Raw genomic sequence first — 18,927 nt, forward strand, 5'->3', positions numbered from 1 at the left:
AATATTTCATATCTATCTCATATATACCATGAAAGTACCTAGGCTCTGATACCATTTTAACAAAAAGGATTTATTGTCTAGATTATATGACGCCAATGAAAACGAATCTATGAACAGTAAAATAGGGTCCCACATAGGTCCCTGTACAGTGTTTCTACTGTGTAAACAGTGTATCTACTGTTGATGAATAGTGTATCTACTGTTGATGAACAATGAACCTACTGTTGAGTAGGGTCCAGCTGTCCGGCTGCTTCACTGTGCAGTGGGGTCCATCGGCTTCATTGTGCTGGTCCCTTTTCTGCTTCTTTCATTTTGCGGAGGAATTCTTCCGCATCTTGTAGGACTTTATCAGATAAAATCCTCTCTGATTCTATTGGTTGGGAATCATCAGTGATATCATCGTTGCTGATTTCACTTTGCATAGAAGTGTCTGATTTCTCATACTGATTAATTGAGCGAAGCAAATTTCTTTCAACTTCCTCCAAGTAATCGTTGATCATTTCTTCTTTATCCCCTTCTTGAAAGGAGATCTTTCTGGCAATATGCCTGACTGAGCTATCATCAACCTTCTCTTTTTGAGAGACGCTGGAATATTCTTGGATTTTTGTTTTGATGGAATCCAAGAGTTCTTGACCGTATAACGTCTTCGTTTTGGGATCCTTCTTCATTAATTTATCCCAAAAATTATTTAAAAGGTCCTGTATAAACACGGAACTTGTTCCTCGGTGAATCTGACTTCTAGAGTCCATTTATGTATCCAAGGAATAGAGAATTTGAGAAAGAAATAAATCTGGTCAATTTTTTCTAGGTAACAGATATGATCTGCGTGGTAAAGTTCATTTATAACTGGAGATATTTTTTTCCATTCTTTGTATAACATGAGAAATAGATCTGGTAAAATTTTTATAGTCGGACCATGGTATGACCACCAGTTTAGGAACCAATTTGGAATGGGTTCTACAAATATCTTTGCACATACTTTAACGAACCACGTATGCTTGTGTCTATCATTATTGTAGTAAAGGACTTTATCAAAGGCCTGGATATAATACCAATAAGTAAAATTCATGCGTGACTTGTTAAGGCTTATCTGCCTTTCTTTCATTGTGGATATTCCCCAATCTTCAACAGATATAATCTGTTTGATTATGATCTTTGAGAAGTTATAAACGTTCTCGTCTGTACTATAACCAGAAAAGTGCTGAAATTCTGCACTGCCAGTACTGGTGAGTATAGTTTCATAATAGGAACGGGTTTTGTATGACTCACCCGGATAATACAAACCATTTATCAGATACCTTTGGAATATCTTCCACGGTTCTTCCTTTCTTTGAATATCAGAATTTTCTAAAAGAAATATCATTTCCTTTTTTGTCACCTTTTCATAGGATTTGATATCATCATTATCCTCTTTTGTAACAGAAGCAAAAGTATCACTTTGCTTTTGAGCAGTCAAAATTGCCTGCAAGTGCACGTATAACAGGCTATCTTCTGGAATATCTTCTAGATGAATAGATGGTCCTACTATCGAGGATTCACCTCTGAGAGATATCTTCTCATTGGTCAAACTTTTTCTTCCCATTTGTATAACTGGGGAGTTTGATGTGGATCCGTATGATGATCCTGAAGGGGATGCCCTTCCTCTGGATTGTGGGGATGATCTTCTCCATCCTCTACCACCTCTACCTCGCCGCCATGGGGGTTCCATCCTGCAAGTATTCACGAGATAAGAAATCTGGCAGAGAATTATCAATTCCCTTTTTATATTGAATTTCAAAATCAAAAGGGGCTAATTGATCCTGCCATCTTGCAAATATCATTTTTGAAGCATCATGTTTAAAATCCTTGTTAAACATATATTTAACAGATTGTGCATCAATTTTTATTAAAAACTTCTGATTGTATAAATCATCTTGGAATTTTAAAACACATTTAACTATGGTTAACATTTCATGAGCCACAGTAGCGTATTTTCTCTGGGTTTCAGACCATTTTCCAGAGTAAAATCTAATCAGATATTCATGCTTATTACTGGGATTTATCTGTTTCAAAATCCCTCCGTAACCAATATTGGACGCATCTGTCTCTATAATCTTTTGCCATGCAGGATTAGCAAGGGTTAGACAAGGTAAAGATTTAATACGTTGTTTAATATTTCTAACCAAAATAGTATGACTATTAGTCCAAGGGTTTTTATAATCCCTTTTTAGCCGATCATATAATGGGGCTAAATCACGAGACAAATTTTTATAAAACGGTGAAATATAATTCAAACTTCCCAAAAATCTTTGTAACTGAGTTCTATCAGTAATAACATCGGAAAATTTTGAAGCAAAGTCAATAGATCTTTGAATTGGAGTAATCTTTCCTTGACAAATATAATCTCCTAAAAATCGAATATTAGTTTGGAATAAACTCATTTTCTATTTAGAAATGACCAAACCATTTTGTATAACAATTTTTTTGAAAATATCTAAATGCTTAATATGCATTTCAAATGTTTTGGAAAATACCAAAATGTCATCAATATAAACAATGATTAAATCCAGATATGGATTAAATATGTCATTCATAATTTTTTGAAACTCAGAAGGGGCATTTTTCAAACCAAAAGGCATGACATTCCATTCATATTGCCCAAATAGAACATTAAAAGCAGTTTTATAAGTATGCTCTTTAAATATTTGAATCTGCCAATATCCAGATTTTAAATCAAAATTTGAAAATATATTGGCGTCATATAATCTAGACAATAAATTCTTTTTGTTGGGAATTGGATATCTAGCCCACTTTAAAAACTTATTCAAAGGTTTATAACTAATAACCAATCTGGGAATTCCACGTTCCTTTTCAGCAGCATTATTAACATAAAATGTTGTGCAAGACCAAGGAGATTTTGAGGGTTTTATCAAACCCTTTTGTAACAAATTATCAATCTCTTTCTTGCAGAATTCTACCAATTCAGCGTTCATCTGACAAGGTCGAGATTTAGTAGGAATATCATCCTCAGAGAAATTATCCTCATAAGGCAGAGTGACAATATGCTTTTTTCTATTCCAAAAAGCACTAGGATGCTCTGCACAAATATCAACAGCAATATTTTCGGAGATCAATTTGATCTTTTTCTGTACTTTAGTAGAATTTAAAGTATCAAATATATTCATACTAAACAATTCTAACTGTAACGAATCAATATGCTTCTGCTTCATGTCAATTAAAGCATTTATATCTCTCGTTACTGGATCCGTAATAAAAGTATAACTAATCTCTTTATCCTTATAAGATGTAGTAAAACCTTTAGAGTCTATGCTGGTAAAAGGATAAATAGCATTTATAAACGGTGTTCCAAGTATAATTGGAGGGTATAACTGATTTTTTACCAAGAAAAAGAAGTGAGGAATGCAGACTTTATTCTGACAAATACCAGTATTAGACAATTTATACTCTATATCTAAAGCATGTCCTGATGCAGATTTGACCATATGAGTAGTTTTATGAAAATATCTAGTAGGTACTAGACCTTCTTGAATGCAGCTAACATCAGCTCCACTATCAATCATAGCAATATTTGTCATAGAAAAATTATTATCACTTAAAATAGTACATTTAATATACCATCTATGAGCAGTAACAATTTGCATCATTCCCAAAAATATATCATGTTGAGAATTAATCTGAATAGGTTTTTCAAAGGAAATATCATTTTCAGAAATACCTTTATTTTTATCATTAGATTTCTCAGCTGGAGAATTAATTTTCTCAATCTGAGTAATCCTATGATCACAAATCATTTGATTTTGCTTAAGAGATTTGATCTCCCTTTTCAAGTTTTCAACTTCAATTTTTAAATCATCGAAAGAAGAATCTCTTGCTGGAATTGTACTTTTATTTAAAAGACGGTTATTAACCTCTAACAAAGAATAAGGCGGGGAATATTCGAATTCATTATTCGGTTTTTCAAAAAGTTTTGAAGAACTAGAACTTGAACTAGCAGCCAAATTAATAATTTTTTCACGAAGTTTTTCATCAGTAACTTCTTTTAAAAGTTCTATTACATTATCAGATGTAATAGTTTTCATGTTCAAATCTTGGAACTGCGACTGCAATTTATAAAATTCATCATTATCACACGTGCATGTATTACTATTGCAAGTTGTACAAGTATTATCAACATTTTTATCACTATCAGATAAATCAAGTAAATCTACTTCAGCTTCAGATTCTGACTCAGAATAATAATCAAATTCTGATCCAGAAGTGTATAACAAACCATAAATCTTATGACGTAACTCATCGTATAGTTCTAAGATTTTTAGCTTTTGAAGCTTACAGTTTGGAGCTATATGGCCAAACTTTCCACATTTGTAACACTTAATATCGGCAAGTTCTCTCTTAGACCTATTTTTGGTAAATCTAGTAGACTTACGATGGGCTATTTTGTCTTCTCTTTCCTCTTTGGATCTATATCTAGATCTCTTTTTCCTATAAGGATTTTCTTGGTTAGGGTATCTATGATACTTATTTTTCTTCTTCTTATGAGTAGAAGTCTCGGGTAAATCGAACTGAGTGCAAAAGTCTCCTAATTGGTTTCTTTCCTTAAGCTTATCTATCTTAAGCTGTCTGGATAATTTTAACTCATTGCACAGGTTTAATCCTTCCTGTGTGCAAATTCCTATCAACTTACCATAGGTATAATCTTTGTACGGAATTTCACCATAGCTACCTCTTACAACCTTTTTAACTCTTTCAGCAAATAAGGAGGGAAGGCCATTTATAAACCTAGCTTTTCAATGGTCGAACTTGTTTTCGGGTAATTCCATAACCCTGCTCATAAAGGTGTCTTTATACCATCTGAATTCACCTAAGGTCCTACATCTAAGACCATTAAGTAGAGTATGAACTGTCTCATGTTGGTTGGTAAATCTACCATTGAAGTGTTCTAGAATAGTAAGAACAAGAGTATAAACAACATCTTCTCTATTTGCCACTAGGGCCATGCCTAAGTTATCAACTCCTTCGTCAGGGGCTTTAGTATTAATAACTATTGCCCTTTCATCGACAGTCAAATAATATTCCCACCAGCCACGAAGTTGGCCAGTAAAACCTGCAACAAACATTTTGCAAATAGTTCTATCTGTATTTTTTACACTTTTACAGATAGTTGCATACATAAGCATTCTATGTACAAGAATAGTTAATTGTCTATCAGTCAAACCATCAAGATTCCATTCATAAATTTCGAAACCACTGTAAGACGTATTAGTCTGATTCCAGTCATGTTCCTCTATTAAAACATCTTGAGTAGCAGGACGATTGTAATAATAAGTTTGCATTTTGGGTTTATCAGCGTATCTGCTATCCGCAAACTTACTATTCTTTTTGGGGTAACCTCTGAGTTTATTAAACTCTGACCATACATCATTTTTATAATCAAAAGTAGTATCCAATTTATCAGCAAAATCTTTTGATAAATCAATAGGTTTGATATTCAAACCGGATAAATTTTTATCAAGAAGTTCTTCTAAATCATTTAAAGATTTAAATTTAAAATCCTGAATCTCAGGGGGTCTTTGAACATGAGTAAGAACAATTTGAGCTCCTGACTTGCTTCCTGAAGTAGAGGCAATATCAGTTATTTTCTTGCTAGTACTCATATCCTTTATTAAAACTGTTAAATCTTCAAGTTTTTTATCAAGAAAATTGATTTGTTCTCCCAAAACGTTAACATATAAGTTCAAATAATTATTTTGAGAAATTAATTTATTAATTTCTACGACGCTGACTGTAGCAACATCTTCATCAATAAATTTTTGAAATGCAGTAAAAGTAATACCTGTATTATTAGGTAAAACAAAAGGTGCCTGAGGAGGGTAACTGGCTTTAGTAATATTGTCATTCCCGTCTTTATAAGATCTTTCTAAAACTTTTATAAAAAGTGGTAAATATGTGGTTATAAACCAAGGAACAAAATACATAATTTGATTATGTAAAGCACAAATTTCATAAAATTCTTGAGAAATATTGTTTAAATCCTCTTTACTATAAGTATCAAAAAATCAAGTTTTAAACCGGTTCCATTTATCACTGAAAAATTCCTTTTGAATATAACCTCTAGCTTGATACCCTGGACTAAAATCAATTTGGTGTGGAATTATTTAAACTTCATTTGGGTCAAAATCCATCTCGAACGCAGAAGGAACATCCTTATCAGAAATATTATCATTATCCTGAACAATATTTGTCTGGGGGTTAATCTTAACCCTTTCAACTGGCTTATCACCTACTTTAGTAGAAATTGTATGCAAAGATGCAGCACGATTTCTAGCTGGTCCATAGACTGGTTCAATAGGAGAAATATGTTGAATGTCGGGTAACAGTCTATGATTGGTAAAGGAATGTCTATTATAATTAGAACTAGTAGCAGGCAACAGTCTATTATTAGAAAATGATTGTCTACTATAAGTGGAACTATTATCATCAAACTGAATGCAAATCCTACCATCCGGATTTTGAATAATATGAGAATACTCAGTATTACTGACAGCATTAGTTATCTGACTGGGGGATATAACCGAATCCAAAGTCCATGTAGTTGGAAAGTTAATTTCTTCCCACTTAATAGGTATCCTCGTGGTGACCTTAGACTTTGCAAAATTCGTTTCCACTAATATAGTCTGATTAGATGTATCATATAATTTACATCTAGGTTTTAACGTAGATAGCAATTTAAAATAAATTCTATACGATAAACATATAAGTTCAGAACCAGGTGCATAATTATAACCATGCGTTTTCACATTTAATGTCAAAGCATCAAGTATATTAATATCAGATAGAGATAATTACAGATTGGGTTGAGTATTAAAATATACTGGGTCGTAGGCAACAGTAGATTCAATAGAACCTATCAGAGACTGTCTAAAATTCAAATTTCTGGCATCTCTGAGAGCAGCCAAAAACATCTCTGATAACCCTTTAAGGGTTAATGGTTTAAAAGCAATTTGAACCATACCAATATGCAGATAATTATATTGGTTTCTATAAACATCTACATCATGCTTGTTTAACAAACGAATAGTCTGTTCAGGCGAATTTAAAGCTAAAGATTGCTCAGTTGTTTTAACAAGTTGTTTAGAAGAAAGTTTATCAAACCATTCATAATCATAGATTGTTCTAATAGGGACTTTAGAAATCGTCCATTTGTTTAACAAATCAAGGTTTTGAGGTATATCTACCTCTTCCAATCAAGTATTTTTCATACTAGTTTCTCCTAAATCCATATTTCAGATACATATCTATGTTGAATATTTTATATCTTTCTCATATATACCATGAAAGTACCTAGGCTCTGATACCATTTTAACAGGATCAAGTGGCGGGCGGTAATCCGCGCTGCCTTCTCAACTAAGCTAAAACAGAAATCACCGTTTGACCGGGAACTGGAATTGTTTCGCACATCTGCTGACATTTATATGTATATATATATATATATATATATATATATATCGATATTATATATACATCTTATATACTATATATATTCGATATTAAATATTGAATATTAAAATTTAGGTCACAATTCTATAATAAAATTTACAAAGCATTGTCTTAGATATTTTTTTTAACATCTTTTTGTCTCTAATATCTATTTAATTTTTTTTTTTTAAAAATATGTTGGGTCCACTTAGCCCACTTAGCCCGCAGGCCGGGACCGTTTAGCCCGGGACCAAACGGTACTGGGCCCGGTCTCTACAAAAAGTTCGTTTGACCCGTTTAATTTGGGACCAGCCCGGGACCGGGACCGTTTGGACCGGCCCACTTGGCCCGTTTAGGCCCGGGACCGGCCCACTTGCCAGTCTCCCACGCGCTCACGATTTCTTGAGGGTAATTTTTGATAAATGGGAGCGTTGTATTGGAGTAAAATCGAATCGAAGCCTTCCATTTGTCCCGAATTTATTCTGAGCATGGAAATTTCGGGAAGGTTTGGAGATTTTGGAGGTGATTTGGGTGTGACTTGGAGGGCAAGGAGAAGCTTCTAGAGTGGGCATATATGTTGCGGAAGCCAAATGTATATAGTGTGAATGAGTCACAACTACTATACCAAAAATTATGACAACCACTAAATAATAAACAAGACAATAAGACAGCAATAAAAGAACACCAGAATTTACGAGGTTCGGCCAATTTTGCCTACTTCCTCGGACACAATTAATATTTTATTCCACTCCAAAATTACAAGTGAAATAATACTAAAGAGAGAAGATACAAATGCCTTAAGAAGATAAAAAGGCAAATGATAGGTGTACATAAATCCTAAATATTAGGCCTCCTTTTATAGGGTGAAATTCCCATTCAAAATTGTCATCCACCGATGTGGGACTTTTGACAATTTCAACAAATCTCCACCTTGGCAAAATTCCACATCTTCAATTTTCTCTCAATAACAAATTTTGGTTGTGTCTTCATCTTCAATCTTTAGTGTTCAACAATGTTGATCAAATCCAAACAATGTTGAAACTTGACTGCAGTCACCACTTATGTCAGCATATCAGCAGGGTTCTCGGTAGTATGAATTTTCTTCACCGTGACTCCACCTTCTTCTATGATTTCTCGTACGAAATGATACCGAACATCAATGTGCTTCGTCCTTGCATGATAAACTTGGTTCTTCGCTAATTGAATAGCACTTTGACTATCACAAAAAATTATAATATTTTTTTGTTCAATACCAAGCTCCTTTAGCAACCCCTGAAGCCAAATTGCCTCCTTCACAGCCTCTGTAATAGCCATGTACTCTGCCTCTGTTGTAGACAAAGCAACTGTTGACTGCAAAGTAGACTTCCAACTAACTGGTGCCTTTGCAAAAGTAAACACATAACCAGTAGTTGACCTTCGTTTGTCCAGATCACCCGCAAAATCTGAGTCACAATATCCAACTACAGACCGATTGCCTTCCTGCTCAAAAACTAACCCAACATCTACAGTACTATGAATATACCGTAGAATCCATTTCACAGCTTGCCAATGCTCCTTTCCTGGATTATGCATATATCTGCTAATAACTCCAACGGCTTGTGAAATGTCAGGTCTCGTACAAACCATTGCATACATCAAGCTACCAACAACATTTACGTATGGTACACTTGACATATACTCCTGTTCAGTTTCATCCTTTGGCGACATAGTAGTACTTAGCTTAAAATGGGGAGCAAGTGGCGTACTAATTGGCTTAGTCTTCTTATCTATGCCAAAATGCTGTAGTACTCTCTTCAAATATTCTTTCTGAGATAAACAGAGTTTCTTTGAACGTCTATCTCTTATTATCTCCATGCCAAGAATTTTCTTTGCCTCACCCAGATCCTTCATCTCGAACTCCTCCTTCAGTTGAATCTTCAACTTATCAATTTCTTCCGAATTCTTGGAAGTTATCAACATATCATCAACATATAGGAGAAGATATACAAAGGAACCATCATTAAGTTTGCGCAAATACACACAATGATCGTATTTGCTTCTCTTGTACCCTTGCCGCAACATAAACTTGTCAAATCGCTTGTACCATTGTCTAGAAGATTGTTTCAATCCGTACAATGATTTTTCAAGTTTGCATACCATATTTTCTTTTCCAGCAACTTTGAATCCTTCTGGCTGATTCATGTAGATTTCCTCCTCCAAGTTTCCATGTAAAAATGCAGTTTTTACATCCATCTGAACTAGTTCCAAATCCAACTGTGCTACTAAAGCCAACATAATTCTAATGGAGAAATATTTTACAACTGGAGAAAATACTTCATTGTAATCAATTCCCTCCTTCTGAGCATATCCTTTGGCCACCAATCTTGCTTTGTAGCGAACATCTTCTTGGTTACGAAATCCATCTTTCTTTGCAAATACCCATTTGCACCCAATTGCTTTCTTTCCCTTCAGGAGATTGGCCAATTTCCATGTATGATTCTGATGAAGGGACTGCATTTCTTCATTCATGGCAATCCTCCACTTATCTTCTTCTGAACTTTGGATTGCGTCTTTATAAGTGGTAGGAACACCATCAGCTACAATTGAGGTTGCACAAGCAACCGTCTCTATGAGACGAACATGTTTCGTTATTGTCCTTTTTGGCCTGCTGGTTGCTATTGATTCAAGTTGTTGTCGAGGTTCCTGAGTTGGAATCTCCCTCTCTACTGGCTCTTCTTCCAGAAGGTAATCTTCATGAGTTTCCTCCTCTGCTTCTTGTGTAGGAAAAATAAATTTTCCCTCAAACTCCACCTGCTTTGATGCACCACCAGTTTGTTTGACATCTTCAACTGTCACCTTATCTGTTATGGCAGATTCATCAAAGGTAACATCTCTGCTGAATATAATATTCCTTGTCTCTGGACATCATAAGTGGTATCCTTTGACTCCAGAAGTAATCCCCATAAATATAGCCTTCTTTGCTCTCGGATCCAATTTTGACTCTTCCACATGATAGTATGCAATTGAGCCAAACACGTGCAAAGAGTCATAATCTACAGCAGGTTTTCCATATCATTTTTCAAATGGTGTCTTGCCATCAATAGCAGCAGATGGTAGATGATTAATGATGTGGCATGCATATGTAATTGCCTCAGCCCAAAATTCTTTGCCCAAGCCAGCATTGGACAACATACACCGTACCTTCTCCAGTAAAGTCCGGTTCATATATTCTGCTACTCCATTCTGTTGTGGTGTATGTCTGACAGTGAAGTATCGGACGATGCCATCATTTTCACAGACCTTATTGGAATGATCATTTTTGTATTCACCTCCATTGTCTGTGCGAATACACTTGATCCTCCTGCCTGTTTGATTCTCCACCATCGTTTTCCATTTGAGAAAAATTCCCAACACTTCATCTTTCCTCTTCATTGTATACACCCACACTCTTCGGGAAAAATCATCAACAAAGGTTACAAAATAGTTCTTCCCACCCAATGAAGGTGTTTTGGAAGAACCCCAAACATCAGAGTGTACATAATCCAAAATGCCTTTAGTATTATGGATCGTTGTACCAAATTTAACCCTTGTCTGTTTCCCTTTGACACAATGCTCGCAAAACTCCAAGTTGCAAGTCTTTACGCCTTTTAACAATCCTTGATTAGATAGAGCTTTCAAGGATTTCCCTCCAGCATGTCCCAAGCGCATGTGCCATAGCCTGGTTGCTTCTGCCTCTTTGTCATCACTGGATGTCACTGTTGTTGTCCCAATAACTGTACTACCACGATAGAGGTACATGTTGTTGTTCTTCCGATTGGCCTTCATTACCACTAGTGCACCGGAGCATATTCTCATCACTCCATTTTTTGCAATGATTTTGAACCCTTTTGATTCTAGGGCTCCCACAGAGATGAGATTCTTCTTCAAACCCGGTACATATCGAACATCTGTTAATGTTCTAATCATTCCATCATGGCTCCTTAATCTTATTGAACCAATACCATATGAGATAAGAGGGCTATTATCCGCTGTGTGGATGACTCCATATTCTCCTTCTTGAAAATTCATGAACCAGTCCTTGTTGGGACATATATGATAGCTACAAGCCGAGTCCATCAACCATATGTCTGATGATGTTGATAACTCTGTTGTAACTAATGAGAAGTCTGAATCATCACAATCAGCTACATTTGAATCCATAATGGCCTTTCCATTGTTATTTCTAGCCTTATTCTTCAACTCCGGACAGTCTTTCTTCCAGTGCCCCTTTTCTCGACAAAAGGCACATTCATCTTTGCTGGGTCTAGATCTCGACTTGGATCTTCCCTTCTTAGTCCTCGTTTGATTTTGAGGACGACCCCTCACAATTAGTGCTTCTCCTTCTCCGCCCTTCTGTTTTTCTCCCTTTCTTTGTTCATAGCTGTACAAAGCTGAACAAACTTGTCTGAGAGAAATTTTTTCATTTCCATGGAGTAGAGTAGTTTCAAGGTGCTCGTACTCATTAGGAAGTGACCCCAACAACATCAAGGCCAAGTCACCATCATCAAAAGTTGCATCCATATTTTGTAAATCTGTGACCAACTTATTGAAACTGGTGATATGTTCATTCATTGTGGTACCAGGAACATAGGTGAAGCGAAACAGTCTCTTTTTCATGTACAATTTATTTTGACTGTTTTTCTTCAAAAATTTATCCTCCAGTGCTTTCCATAATTTACTTGCAGAAGTTTCCTTTGTGTATGGATATTTCTGCTCTCTAGCAAGGTAGGATCGAATGGTACTGCAAGCAACACGATTGATAATTTTTCAATCTTCTTCTCCAATAACATCTGGCTTCTTTTCTTCAATGGCAAGATCTAGCCCTCGTTGAAAAAGAACATCTAGAACCTCGCCTTGCCACATCCCAAAATGTCCTGACCCGTTAAAAATTTCTATCGCAAATTTCGCATTTGACACAATTCTTGTCATAAGCGAAGATGCCAACGATGACGTATTATTGACACTTGATGTAGATTCTTCTTGTTTATTGTCTTCCATTTTGACACAAATATTATTTAGTAGCTGACGACACAAATCAAGATTATTTCCTTTCTGGTGTGGAAGATCAGACTAAGCTGCAACCACAGAGCATACTCAGACAGAACCTTGACTCAGTTACCAAGATAGATCTTTTCTGATGTGGAAGATCAGACTATGCTGCAACCACAGAGCATACTTAGACAGTACCTTGGCTCTGATACCAATTGTTGCGGAAGCCAAATGTATATAGTGTGAATGAGTCACAACTACTATACCAAAAATTATGACAACCACTAAATAATAAATAAGACAATAAGACAACAATAAAAGAACACCAGAATTTACGAGGTTCGGCCAATTTTGCCTACTTCCTCGGACACAATCAATATTTTATTTCACTCCAAAATTACAAGTGAAATAATACTAAAGAGAGAAGATACAAATGCCTTAAGAAGATAAAAAGGCAAATGAGAGGTGTACATAAATACTAAATATTAGGCCTATTTTTATAGGGTAAAATTCTCATTCAAAATTGTCATTCACCGATGTGGGACTTTTGACAATTTTAACAATATAATCCAAGTTTTCGGATAGAAATAAAGGGGGAGAGATCGATTATAAAAAAAAAAAGAGGATGAGGAGAGAGAGAAGTTCGAAAAAAAAGGTTCTAGGGTTTCGATTTCTTTGTTTTCCACATTTTGTATTCTGATCTTTGGTTTCAGTTTTTTTTTTCATATATATAAAAAAAAATCAGTCATCTAGCTTCAATTATACTTCAAAATCAGAAAAATACAAAAAAAGATAATTCCGTTTCTTCCTCTGGAATTTCGTTTGAAATGGAGTGAAGCTGAGGTGAGTGTTCGAATTTTTGGAGTCGCCGTTCGTGGTTTCGGAGCGCAGTTCTGGGAGTGATTTAGTCTCTGTTCTCGCCAGATTTCGGACTCCACGTTTGTAGCTATTTTCTTCATTCTGCTCATATATTCAAGGGATTTTGTTCTAACAGTTTCCTCTCAGACCTTCTCTTCTCGTTGTTTTCTCTGTTTGCTATGGATTAAGTTTCAAAAGTGCCATTTGAGAACGGATGGAGTTTCTTGTTTGTTTGGTCGATATCTTCTATTAAATTGCTTTTAATTGATTGTTTTGATCTTCGACTGGATTTTGTGCTCAAAAGAAATAGAATACTTTGTTAGTAGCTAACATGTGCTTTGTTTTAAAATAGTCATATAATCTGATTCATTCTTTAGTTATTCTGTAGTGAAGGGTTCTTGAATTCAAACATTTGGTGTTGTAGTATTCACTGCCATGTTTTTCCAATCGTAGGTGTTAGAATTATTTAACCCCCTCTTATTGAAACAGAATAAGATTGGCAGTATGTTAGTGAAATTGGGACGTTCCATGTTTCGTATTCAATAGTTGTAAGCTTCACTTACTGTATGAACATAATCCATGTTAGATCCCTTTTAAGTTAGAGTTGAAGTAGCATTCATGTTTACTAGATCTAGGATAAGAAAGTGCATTTTCATGGTTTTCACTTCATTTTAATTAGTGATTTGGTCCGAAATCTCCCTGTTCCATTGATTAAAAATAATGTCATGACTCATGTTATTTATGTTGAAGGCTTTTAACTTTGAATAGTTCTTGTTTGAATTGGAGAGTAAAGTTATTCGTGAGGATGTCACACTAATTGGTTTGAGAATTTTACTTCGTGTCAATAGAGTAGGCATACCCTCACATTGAAAGATAGTTCTCGTATATCTCTGTCCTTGAAAAATTTAAAGAAAGAAAATGGGATATGGTTAGGTTCCAAGCTCTTACAATATTTTTTGAACCCAGCACCCCTTATTTTCATTTTCCTTTGTTGTTTAGTTGTCATAATTTTTTTTCCTTTTATGCGTTTCACGTGTTGACCACTATTTTTGCGTAAATAGATGGTTTGAGTGAATTATTTTGACTGATTGTTCGGGCCATGGGGTTTGAGGATTAAACAGAATTAAAAGGAAATTAGCATGAACGAACCTTCATTCATTTATTTCAGTTTATTTTATTTCTACTTTACTTCCATATTAACGCTAGGAACATGTTTAGGCCCTTAATGTTCGGGTAGGCAAACTTAGGATTTTGTTTGTTTTAACTTCGAGGTGAGAGGTCGTTCCCTTTAGTTTATATTCAGGGGAATGCCATGTAGACTCTGTAAATATTTTTATCAGGGGAATGCCCCGCAGTATTATGTAGTTGGAGGCCAAAGACGGGACGATGCGAATAAGCGTAGAATAGAATTTTAGTATTTTTATTTTATTTCTTCTTTTATTTTATTTTTAGGTGGGGACAACCTCGAGCCTCTTGTGTGTTTATATTTCTTTCTTTCGTGTGTTTGTTTTGCCTCAGTTTGAGTTTTCTTAAAAGCCAACTTGATCATGTATGCAACCGTGACCTTCACGGGACTTAGGGAATGCCTAGCACCTTCTCCCCAAGTCAAATGAACTCCCTTACCTTGAATCTCTGGTGCAGTCAGTTTTAGGGTCAAACGTGTTTTGAAAGAATTTTTTTTTTAAACAGTAACCTGACACACCGAAATCAAATGTGAGGTGGCGACTCTGAAAAATCTTTCGAAACACATTTTTTTGTCACTCTTCAAATTGAAACCTTTTTGAGCTTTACAAATCTTTTATTTATTTTAAAGAGGGTTAGTAAGGTGAAAAAGGGGGATGTGACACTTCTTAGAAACCTGAAAGGTACAACTCAAAACGCCCACTACACTTTGAACTAGAAATAAAGAAAGACACATAAAACTCTTTATGGAGCTGGTTCTTCAATCTCGTTCGTGTAGCTTCAGGATCGCACTCTTAAATCTCACAGGAATTGCTCACAAAATGTCTTGCTATTTTGCTCTCAATTCGTGCTTAACTTCAGTATGTGTGCATCACCTATAAAAGAGAACACAACTAATATATATATATATATATATATATATATATATATATATATATATATATGTGTGTATCACCCATAGAAGAGAAGATAACTGATATATATAGAGTTAGTAAATAAAGATTAACTAGAAGTCTAATGCTTTACTCTTTCTTGGTGGAAGAGTTCTAGCTATCTTCAACTTCTAACTCTTCCCTTATCTTGGATAGAGTTCTCTTCAAGTATGGAGTCCTGCTCCTTATCAAATATGCAACATTTTCGTTTAGGGATTATCAGAAATAACCATTTATACTTATCCCTTTCACGTGCATGCCTTTTGCTTGATTTTACCCGTCACCTGCGTACACTGTCCATGGACCTGGTTCATGCATGTGTTCCTTTGTCAATCATCAAAACAATCTGGTTCGTGTAGCTTCAGGATTGCACTCTTAAATCTCACAGGAATTGCTCACAAAATGTCTTGCTATTTTGCTCTCAATTCGTGCTTAACTTCACTATGTGTGCATCACCTGTAAAAGAGAACACAACCGATATATATAGAGTTTGTAAATAAAGATTAACTAGAAGTCTAATGCTTTACTATTCCTTGGCGGAAGAGTTCTAGTTATTTTCAACTTCTAACTCTTTTCTTATCTTGGATAGACTTCTCTTCAAGTAAGGAGTCCTGCTCCTTATCAAATATGCAACCTTTTCTTTTAGGGATTATGAGAAATAACCACTTATACTTATCCCTTTCACGTGTATGCCTTTTGCTTGATTTTGCCCGTCATCTGTGTACACTGTCCATAGACCTGATTCATGTATGTATTCCTTTGTCGATTATCAAAATCAAAACCGCTAAAGTCAACAAAATATCACAGTCTCGTTATTATATCATTTCATCTAATGCTAGATTAAATATTGAAAACAAAAAAAGATACTAAAGTCATTGTCTTCCAACGAGGAAAATCACTATCCTAGATAGAGAGTATCTATTAGTTATACGAAAAGGCTAATGAATCCAAAAGCTAATGCTAGCAAAAGTCATGGAGTACTTTGTTAGTCTATTTTTGGGTGAAGAGTTGGACGGGAATTGACTCTTATATCTTCTTGGAAAAGAATCCAACCATTTTATTGAAAGTAATTTTTGTATAACAGCTCAAAATATTAGTTAATATAAGGACGAAAAACACAAATCAAGGTGTCGTAGAGAGTTATGTTTACCAAATCAAAGACATCTAATGTTGGGACTTAACTTTTTATCTTAGATTTTTCTCATTTGTTACATAATGCAAAAGAATCTTTCTCTCCCCCACTTTCTAATAATTATTATTGTATATAAGTGAAATCTTGGGTAATGAAAAAGCATGCGCCAAAAAGGAGTCTACCTTTTTCTGCACTTTCCCAACTACTCCCATGCACCTTTTTCCTTAGGTTATTCCCTGAATGATTAAAAACATCCAAACTAATGAAGTTATTTAATTGTAACAAAGTACTCAAATGTTGAATTTTGTGCCTTTAACTAACACAACTTTCTCATTCATTATTTTATTCCCAATCTCTCAAATTAGACGAACTACTATTTTTTTTAGTTTGTTTCAAAATAAATGACATATTTTTAAATATAAAAATAATTTAATTTTAAATTTTTTATATTACTTATTTTATCCTTAATGAGAAGCTTTTATAACCACACAAATGTCATGGCCTCACAAAGTTTTTACCCTAACCTTTTAAGACCACAAGTTTCAAAAGTCTTTTTTTTTTTTTTAAACTTCGTGTCGAATCAAACTACCTCGTCTAATTTGAAACGGAGCAGTATTAGAAAACTTCTTTAGACAAGTATTCAATTATTCGAAAAGATAAATTTCATGATATTATAAAATGCATACTCACAAACATTTTATATGTTTTTACCCTAACCTTTTAAGACCACAAGTTTCAAAAGTCTTTTTTTTTTTTTTAAACTTCGTGTCGAATCAAACTACCTCGTCTAATTTGAAACGGAGCAGTATTAGAAAACTTCTTTAGACAAGTATTCAATTATTCGAAAAGATAAATTTCATGATATTATAAAATGCATACTCACAAACATTTTATATGACACAACATCATATATATATATATATATATATATATATATATATATCTTTTTGTCGTTTTTTTAAAGTTCTTGCTCAAGTTATTAGATGATGAAAAGTTATCACGTTATTTTTCTCAAAAAAGATTTTAGTTTTTTAAAATAATGTTTATTTATTCCCGTCGTTTTTCTACTATCTTTTCCAGAATAATGTTACTTTTGCATTTGAAATGATTCAAATTGGATATCTTTTATTTTAAACATAAACAATAGGAGAGCAGCTAGACAGTAGCAATTTCCAAACAAAGGGCAAAAGTGATGGCAGAGTTTGTAGATAACAGGACTTGGTAGGTTAATAATAAGGAAATGAAATAGAAATAGGAGACATGAAGTCAAAAAGTATCATTTGGAATTCATGATTTCCATGTAGCTAATTACCTCAGTAAGTAATTAATACTACTAGTAACTGCGAGCATAAATTCAAGTATTAATTGAAGCAGGGTAGTGAAAATCAGTGCACCACCTCGAGTCAATGGCAAAACAACACAAATTCTATTCAAACCGTAAAAAAAGAAAAAAGCAATTTCCTGCTTTTCTTTAACTAGGGACAAAACCTACCCTTTTTTTGAAAAAATAATTGTGTCATGGCAACTCTCTTATCTTGATCTGTTCTTCAACTTGTTTTATTTTTTCAGTATCAAGTCAAGTCACATGTACAATGGAATAATAGTTTATTACTTACTTCTTTTTTTAAATATGTCAAGCACATCTTTTCACTTTTAGAAATTCTAATATTTCTATTCTTAAAGAAATATTCTTATACATTTTTGCTATATGGAGCGAGATTTTTTCTACGTTTCAGATATTATTAATTTGGATTATCTGTAAGTTCTCTTAATTAAATCCTTCATGAATTTTTCTTATTCCCAAGGATGTTAGTAATTCTTTTTCAAATTTTGTTATATTACTTGTAACTTTTTCCATTTTGTTTGTTTTTCACATTAAACCAATTTTTAGAACCCTTTTAAATATTTTTAGCTATAAAAATGTAATTACTAGTGAAATTTTCTATTCCCAATTAATATGTAAAATTGATTTTCTCTTTACCACTTCAAGGATTACGGCGTAGTTGGTTGATTTGATTGATTTAATGACTTTATTTGTTTTGCGAAACTATTTTTTAGGTAAACGAAAGGCTGGCAATGTTGTTGAACTACCAATGACAAATTTGAATTTGGGAGTAGTAGTGTACAAATTCATAGACAGAGCTGGCATATACCAGATTCAAGTGAACCCAAAAATTTTTATTCGGCTAATAAATATATTTTAAAAAATTCATAAAATATTCATAAATATTTTATAGCGAACCAATTACTATTGTATATTAAATTAAATTTTTTTTATAGAAATTTATAAATTTTAAATTCAAGACCCACCTATATTTTATGTAGGAACTCGTGAACTTC

The 18,927-nt window shown here is 34.1% G+C and overlaps 1 pseudogene; it reads right to left on the minus strand.

Annotated features, from left to right (window-relative positions):
* Positions 1–278: 278 nt before the first annotated feature.
* Positions 279–5,654, minus strand: LOC142177414 (uncharacterized; annotated as a pseudogene).
* Between the last annotated feature and the right edge of the window lie 13,273 nt (positions 5,655–18,927).

This window comes from Nicotiana tabacum, chromosome 23 (assembly GCF_000715075.1).
Source record: "Nicotiana tabacum cultivar K326 chromosome 23, ASM71507v2, whole genome shotgun sequence".
In the NCBI taxonomy this organism is placed as follows: domain Eukaryota; kingdom Viridiplantae; phylum Streptophyta; class Magnoliopsida; order Solanales; family Solanaceae; genus Nicotiana; species Nicotiana tabacum.